This window comes from Mesocricetus auratus, unplaced genomic scaffold (assembly GCF_017639785.1).
Source record: "Mesocricetus auratus isolate SY011 unplaced genomic scaffold, BCM_Maur_2.0 Super-Scaffold_15014, whole genome shotgun sequence".
NCBI lineage: Eukaryota > Metazoa > Chordata > Mammalia > Rodentia > Cricetidae > Mesocricetus > Mesocricetus auratus.
The window spans coordinates 58,621,644-58,630,616 of NW_024429186.1; the positions used below are offsets into that span (position 1 = coordinate 58,621,644).

Here is an 8,973-nt window from a genome sequence, read left to right on the forward strand (position 1 = left end):
ATATTTTTAAATTTCCCTCCTTTTCAAATTGAGAAAAATGACTACCAAACTAATTTCAGCATTACAAATTAAATGAAATATATGATAATACAAGAAGATAATAAGGCATCTGGTCAAAGGAATTTGTAGATGTTTTCTACAGATTTTTTTGTTTACCTAAGAAAATTTCATATTAATATTGTTGAAGATGGCTATTTTGACAGGGGCATGGTACATACTTGGATTCATTTTTTTTTAGAATAAATGGCTGTCTATATTTTCATTAGAATTTGGTTTGTGATTTTTCTTTAGTGTAACAAAAGTCAAGAAAGGAAAATCATTTGGGTGCATACAGACTTAGTGGTAGATGTTAGTGGCATTAAAGAAACTAGTCATTAACCTGAGCAGTATTTGCTGAACCAGAGATCGTTTCTTTACCATGCAGAAACAGGTCTGGAGGGACTGCAGAGCAAGATGCAGCTTTTGATTTGAAGGATGGGCGTGGTATCTATGGTGCCAGAAGTGTGGGAAGCAGTATATGGCCTTGCAAACAGAGAGGACTCAATTGCTGGCCTTTCAAATTGCACCTCACTCTGCTTTTCACTGTTAAAAAGCAAGCAAGCAAACAAACAACAACAAACTCTGGATCTTCTAATATATTTTTTACATGTAATTTTTATCTTCTTCTAGTAAAGGATGAACTATGCATGTATTCCAATATTTGCCAATGTCTTGGGAAAGATTTTCTGAAAAATAAGTTTTGGGGAAATAAGGACATTTTAAAATTCTTTTCCTCCTCTTCTCTTGCTGTGCCGAAGATCAAACCAAGGGCGTTTGAACGCTAGGAAAGTGCTCTGCCACTGAGCGGGATCCCCCACTCCTGAAACAGCCTTCAGAGTTGAGATAACAGAATTTGAGCAAGATGAACAAAGGGCTCAAACATTTGTGCAGCTTCAAGAGCACAGAATTAATGGTATATAACATGACTCACTTTTAAAGGGGAATTTTCACCTACCTTAACTTCTCATTAAGGATAAATTTTAAACTCAGAGAAAGCATTGTGGTTTGGAATTGGAAGAGTTTAAGAAAAAAAAATCCAAAAGCAAAAGTAGCTGCGTTTAGATAAGGGGAGAGAAGGGTGGAGTGCGGGAACAATACACCAAAGTGCTTTTCTTTCACAGATCTTGGTTCAAATTAAGGTTAAATTCCAAAGGAGGACGTGTTTTCCCCATGTGGAGCCTTAAAGGACATGCTTTTGTTTCCACCTTCCCAGCGACGATATATGCTAACACAAACAAGGTATTTCATAATAAATTTAACTTTTATAGAGTGACTAATGCCTTGTGAAGATAAGGCCGGCTCTCAGTCACCTGTGCTTAATCCGGGCTGAAGAAATTGTGCCAAGGGCACACTGACAAGCTATTCCTTAGGGGAGGATGGCAGCAAGCTGCTGGGAGCAGAGGGACACTTGGGTTTCAGCCGTGTTGGAATGCTTCTCTCTCACTGTGAGCACAGTTTAGCATTTATGTACTTTGGAAGGACAAAGAGGTTGGGTAAGCCTGCCAAAATCTGAACCTGCTTCTGGGAACCGGTTAGTAGGTCAACTGTTGTAAATTTAAGAGAAACTGAAAAGCAGTGGTGGATACGGGAAAGGGGGCCCACAAACGGCTGTGTAGAAGCCTTCATATATTCTTCTAGATCTCGGGTGAGATGACAGGGAAGCCAGTCTCTCTCTCTAGTTCTGCCCAGCCAGGTGTGAGTAGGGGCCTGAGGTGGACATGAAATAGTGTGGAAACAGAAAACTCGTCTGCGAGGAATAGTCCACTGTTAACAGAAATAGAAATCTTTAGAATTTTATTTGGGGGGGTCTTGCCGATAACAACTTACTAATCTATTACCTAGTCGAAGAAAGACAAACTGTGTATGTATGTGAATGGTGCCTTTCTTTCCCTTTTCTTTTTGTTAAATTATTATAATTGTTAAATTTATTATAATTTCCAAGTCTTTCATGTAGAAAAAACGACTCTGAATCTGTAGCAAGGTAAATTCACTCATGAAGCATGTACATCTTTTTTTCCATCTATAAATCCTGTCAGTTTCAATTGAAGGGGTCAAAATTAGTCTTACGGCAGTTGAAGAAAGGGACAAGTGGCATACTGAATCAAACGTGTGATTATATAGCACATAATATTTAACTTATTTTTTAAGTTATAAAGTCATCGTTGACAGGAGACTTGGGAAATTTATTTAAAATTTAAGTAAATTAGAATGGTGGCCTTTTCACTCATTAAAAAAAGTTCATTAAATTCAACAAAGAATAAACTTGCCTTTAGGTTGCATTTTTTTTAAACTTCAGAAATACCTCTTTAGTTTTCCATCTTCCGGTCATTAACAAAGATTCTAGAGAAAATTAAGTTACTCCAAGATACTCCACAGCACTTATTCCTTAGTGTGCCCGACTCCTTCCTGTACTCTGGGATAAATAGAAAGCTTAAATGATTGCCTTTGTCTTGTTATGTTAGCCACCAACTAATAGAGAAGGCTGCTGGCTCTCAATGCCAAACAATAAGAAAGCGGTTTCTCGGCTCAAGCTGTGCCACATCAAGTTTCAAAAATTAATTCACTTTTTGGATAAAAACACCACAAGGGGGCAGGTGAATCCAGGCTAGGTCCTAGGTATGAGGGTCCCAGTATTAAAGAACGTTGGTCAAAGGAGGTGTGGGGGGAGAGAATGAAGTAAAAATTAGAAAGAACTCTAAAGACTTACTTCTTTGTGAATACAGACATTAGATGTCACAAATGTGAAGCTTTATTTAAAACACATCCAAAGACGTTACTTACAACACATCACAAATATAAATGAGAGACACAAAAGCAATGCAAAACTGTCACTCAGAGAAAGTGCTTCCTGTGTTTAAGAAGGTCATTTGGCTACCTGATGAGAACAACTTCATGAGAAGAAATGCATTTCAAGGTAACCTTAGTATTCAACATTTCTGTAACTCAAACATAAAAATTTAAGAACTATAACAGCATTTCCCCTTCTGATTATTAAAGAATTAATTTCGGGCAATTAAAGAAAGATAAAAACTTCTGACAACCAAGGTTATTTAGAGTCTGTTTTGATTGTCATTAGAACTAAACATAAGCCTACCAACAGAAGGCAAAAATTGCCTCCTTAAAAATAAGCCCCTTCTATAAATATTTTTAAGTGGACACAAGATATTCCCCCAGAAATCTCAATGATAATATCTACAGACTATCTGTGTACACACTTCTTAATGTAAAACATCTAGAATTAATACCATTTGGCAAACGTGGAAATTACTGTCAGTTTTCCTTTAACGTCCCTAAGATAATATATTCAATAGCATGATACAGATCATAGACACCATTTTCTTTACAAGAATTAACAAAATGAAATGCAAAGATTGGAACAGGAAAGGGAAGTCCTTGATGTTTGCCTCTTATTGGAAGTTTCTATTTAGTTTCTCAAGTCAACTAGAATCTGCACTGTCAGTTTATGGCAGCTTCTCTGACTAATGATGCAAATTTGTTATTAAGGCTTCTTCAGTAACTTTCCAAAGTAACAATGTACAAGTCAAGTCTTTGATTAGAAATCTATTGCTGATGGGGTCATCCCATAATAGACTTCAGGGTAAGCTAGTCTGCAGAACAGCAGACTCTAGGTTGAATATCTCTTCTACAACATAATAATTTTGGTTTGATGGCTAGCATCATAGGACTCAACAATAATTAAATTGCAAAGCCTGTTTTCTAAGGCAAAGGTCTGAATTCTATTATTAATATTATTATATATCATTATTAACACATACTAATATATTCAAATGATAGCATCTATTCTTATGCTACCATAGCACGAGCCTTTTCTCTCACACACACTCATGGTTTTCTGTGTGGATACATGTGCATATGGACAGATGAACACATACATGACAGTCTTGTGCTCACAAACACATTCACACATACATACATAATATGTGATGTAGTCCATCGATGGTATTCTAGAGTATTCTTTCTCCTGTTTTCACATTGTGAGTCAACCTTGTCGTCTTCATACACATTGTCACCTTAAGGACATGAGAGTGGCTTCTGAAATGCTTGAAATAAAATAATGCTTTGATTTGTCACTTTGAAAAGTTGGGTGGCTTTTAAAACCTGCCCAGCCCAGGGCTATTTGCACACAGTAGACATTCAATAAATATTTGTTGATTTGATTTATTCCAGGGTAAAGAACTGAGTAACACACTCCTTTTGTCATCTCTAATGTGCTATGGTTGAGCCTGTGTACAAATGCATTTACAAGTAAATATTAATGGTCATGGTCATTGAAGATGTCCTAGAGAGAGAAAAGAATGTTGTTCTGTAGTCTCCTAGGAATAGCAATGATTGGGATTATGTCTTTTAAAATTTGCCCTGAGTAGTCATAACAGATAAAAAGCATCATGACGTCTCCCTAACATGAGCTCTGAGAAGCTACCTGTGGACAGGGTTTGCCCCAGAGCTTTGAAGCCAATCACATTTTGAGGTGTTACATTTGAACTCTAAAAAATGAAACATTTTGATTGCAAAATTTATTGAGAACACATAAATCATAGAATGTTTTCTTTGTTGTCCTTTCCAATGCGCTAGTCACAAAAATGTTTAAATGTTTCCAGCGATAACTTGCAGGTCTTCAGGACAGGGAAAGAGAATTTCTCCCAAACTTGATGTGTAACGCTAGACGGGAGTTAAGCTGTTCACTCCTATCATTTAAAACAGCATATTGGATTTATTTCCTTTTCTGGATCACAAACAATAAAAGTCATTTGTGACCATTCAACATGTTAAATTTTGGCTCAAAGAGAATTTACAACATCAAGGCTTGTGATAAAATCTGTCAAAACATTAACCATGATGATACAGGTTTTGGCTCTCAGCGGCAGACAGGGAGGCTGACAAACTAGACAGTAGGAATGGATGCCCCTCTCCAGCTTTGAATGTCTGCAGATGGCACAAACTCAAAGTCTTGTATGTTCTTATTTTACCCAAATGTGAAAATTGTAAAAGAAGACTATATGTTTTACATATATGTTTCCAAAGAGATGGGAGAACCTAGAACTAAAGAATTCTGAGAAAAGTTATTAGTTAAGAGGTCATTAGCTGTTTAACACAAAAGCTGGAGTTAATAGCTCTCTGTTGTCTGATGAGGTCCAAGTCGAGAATGGATACAGGCAATGCCCTAACCTTCTTGCTACCTTATGGCAGCAAATAAGATTCACCTGGCCACGTGCCAGCGTGCAGACACTCTTCTTTAAGATAATTTTAATTTTTCCCATGGCAAACAATGCCGGCATTTCTGGTTTGCTCTTCCTCGATGAGTACAGAAGTAACATTTCCTAGAAAATTACAAACAGAACACTCCTGAAATGAATCACCCGGCAGTCAATCATAATCAAGATGGTTAACTTTGCAGAGTACACAGTAGAAACAGTTTCAGAGCACGCGCTATACTGAGGAGTGTATTTAATTAGATACGGTTAGGATATATTTATGAGAAGAAAATACTTTAAAACAGCTTGAGGCTTTCTGTGTCGTGATGTCATAGCCATACACAGTAATATTCTATGCTTCAATATTTCAGAAAACCTGTGACGCAACGACTGCTTCTGCGGAACAGCGCTCACCCCAAGCCTGTGGATCTTCAACATGTTCTATGGTGGCCGCTGGTGGAGACTAAGTAGAGACATACAATTCGTAACTAAATATTCGTCTTTGGAGTCACACACAGTTTGTTTTCCTCCCAAATATCTGCAAATGCAGCTCAGGGTTTGAAAGGATAACACATAATTAGAAGCCTATGAAAGTCTATGAACCCGATCCACATTTGTAAAAACTGCAGGGAGTTTTAGGGAACTGAGTGACTTTGGAATTGAAAGCAGATACAGCAACACAGGAAAGCAGCTACGGACACCACATTGACTGGTACCTTGGTTTTCTTGACTATATTTGTATGGACTTGGCTCTGGAAAGCAGTTTAGCTGTGGTTCTTCAGTGCGATGCAACTGGACTGCTCAGTGGTGTGGAGACCTTGTAAGAACTTTTAGAAACAGCAAAGGAAAACCGCGCCTTCATTTCATCAGACTGGCTCTTCAATGTGCTCATTGGTGGGACCGCAGTTTAACAACTACACAAGAAATCCCGACTTAAGACAAACCAGCTGAACAAAAGTCCCAAACAATTGCATCACTAGCCGCAACAAAACCTTTCAGTAATCTTTTACTTGAAATTGATGTAGTCACAAAAAAAAAGAGAGACAAGCTTCAAGCAGGCACCTTCTCTGATCTGTCTGCCCCAGTGCTAGACAAGCTGATGTGGTAAATCTATGTTAACATAATTGGAGACAAAGATATTCAGTTTTAATCTTTTAATGTGTTTTTTAGAGACACATCATACAAATGCTTCATAAACTAACACAATTTGAAAATTTATGTTTTTACTGTTGAAGAATGATCATCCACTACGTATTTACCTGCGCAAAAAAAAAAAAATGAATAGTGAAGCTCCAACCCCAAGAAACTTGCCTTCTAATGAGAGACAGCACAGGAATACCGAGGAGAGAGAAAACTCAATAACCACCTTCACAGAGAGCTGCAGAGAGCACCGCCAGGCACACAGAGCAGAGAGGACTTGGCTGTGGAGGTGGGGTATTAGGAAATGCTTCTTGTATGAGGTGGCATATAAGTGTTCTTGAAGGATGAATCAGATTTAAACAAATGAAGGTAGATTTAGTTGAGTAGAGGATTACAATGGTAAATGGACTAAATAATAAAAATGCAGAGTATGAACCCACTGGAAGTATGTGCTTGGAACACATGTTTATTAATTTTCTTGCCATCCACACAAAAACAAAAGTAGCAGAGCAGTTCTACAGATGACCCAGACAGTTGATTCACAAGAAAACCCAATATAATAGGCCCAGACAAGTTTCTTAAAATTTAGACAATAATATTTGTGATATTTAAACTTTCGGCCTATAATATATGTTTGTGCAGTTTCTATAAAAGCAGGAATCAAGTGATTATCCTCGGAGCTCTAAAAGGCAACTTTTGACTTTAGAAGCTCTTCCCGACAGTTCTGCTGGCAAACAAGATGCAAAACCATGCTACTTTTTGTAAGGTGACAAAACTATGATGTCCTGTGGCCTTAAGCAATGATTAGTAATTAGCCCACACTTAACTAAAGGATAGTTCCTCGAAGCAGAGGCACTGATGTGTGTGATGCCAAGCTATTGAAATGTTGCAAGCGTGTTTGGATTTCTCAGCGCTGCCTTTAGAACTAAGTTATGACTTATAGAAGAAGAAAACTTCCGTTTTTTCAGTCTCTTAGATTTTGGTCTCAAAATATGTTTGGAAGCAAAATGAAGCCCAGAGATTTTCAACACAACGTTTGTTCTTAGCACTCCTATGTGTACATAATCCACACGGGGCTGAGACATTCTTTGTGACATGGTCAACAGGATCTCTAAGCAACTAGAAGCATTGTCAGGGAAGGAAAGTGCCACGCTAGGCAGCGTACATGCCTGCTGCACCTCTCAGTTCTCACCTTCTGAATATTATATGATTTTAGTTAGTCTCTAACTTTTAACACAGGCATTGGCTTGGGATGCTTCTGCTAGAGTGGATGAATTTTTGGAATGAAACTCACTTCCTAAGTTGTTCCTTTCTTTTTTTTTAAAGCTATATCTTGGTAAATCTATTTTCATATGTATTTTGAAGACTTTTTATGGAGTAGCTGGACCGGGCAAGCAAGAACATCCAGATGCCATAAAGACAGATAAACCGTATAGTTTTAGCTGTAAAACCAGAGCTGTTGATGACTACTGGTTTCTATGTCTTGCCTGACTAGAGCCAGTGTTAAAGTTCGTTAGCTGGGGCTTAACAACACAATGACTGAAGGAATGGAGTTGCCACACAAGTGTTTAAATTCCATACCAGATCCCTAGCTACAACGGAGAAGAAAGTTCAAACAACAAAACAGAATTGCAAGGTCTGAACTTGCGTGCTACGGATACTTCTAACTCATCACCAGGCTGCTCTCGTTCGGGGCAACTGAGCTCTCTCCAGAAACACGGCTAATTGAATAAGGGTTTCGAAGCTTTTGGCTACAGATAAACCAAAGTGGCACATGGCTCATAACTCAAACATTTCATTTTAGGCAGCTGCTATTTTTCTTGCCAGGGCTAATTTGGACTATTCAATCACTCTCTCTTCTTCAATAAAAAACTGTTTGTAGTTATTGGTGGAGTCAGAGCTACAGTTATTGTTCTCCGAAGGTAAATAATTATTGCTCATTTTACTCATGTATACAAGTGATACTAATTTCAGAGCATTAGCAGCACAACTCTGTCTCTCTCTCTCTCTCTCTCCTCTCTAAAATGTTTGAGCCAAACTATTGTTTCCCATTATGATTTACTTAGCCCCTCTACAGTAAACTAAAAATATTGGGCAGAAAATGAAAATCATCTTTTCAAATCCACGAATAACACAGTCCCTAAAGAATATTTAAGTCCTCGCTCTAAGAAGAAGCAGGAATCCTGAGTGACGACGGAAGCCCAAAGGGTAGTTGTTAATGGGGTGACGTTGAGACTTGGTTATCATGGCATCAGAGCACAGGAGGCAAAGTCTGGAACCTGCCCAAGGATCCAAGCTTTGAATGGGTTCAAAAGAATATTTGCCCTACAAATTTTAAAAGCACAAATTAGCATCCATGTGGATTTTCAACAAAAACTAGCATCATCTAAGTGACCCAATAAATTTCAAATGAAGCTTTATACATGATCTAACCGGGAGGATGGAGGCTGTACCTTTACATTTGAAAATTTCCTAGAACTCACACTTCAGCTATGAAGTAATGAGGTCTCGTTTTATCCTAAAACCTTGAAAAATAATACAAAAAAATCTGCCATGAAAGTAAAAACAAACAAAACATTGG

At 37.8% G+C, this 8,973-nt stretch overlaps 1 long non-coding RNA gene across 2 annotated transcripts; it reads left to right on the plus strand.

The window, feature by feature from the left end:
* Window positions 1-1,329: 1,329 nt before the first annotated feature.
* On the plus strand, window positions 1,330-8,277 carry LOC121139370. 2 transcript variants are annotated; one of them, XR_005876323.1, is made up of 2 exons: window positions 1,330-1,484; window positions 5,624-8,277. It is a non-coding gene; the product is annotated as an uncharacterized LOC121139370 (long non-coding RNA). The 2 variants fall into 2 exon arrangements; XR_005876324.1 differs by lacking the exon at window positions 1,330-1,484 and adding an exon at window positions 2,708-2,953.
* Window positions 8,278-8,973: the final 696 nt, after the last annotated feature.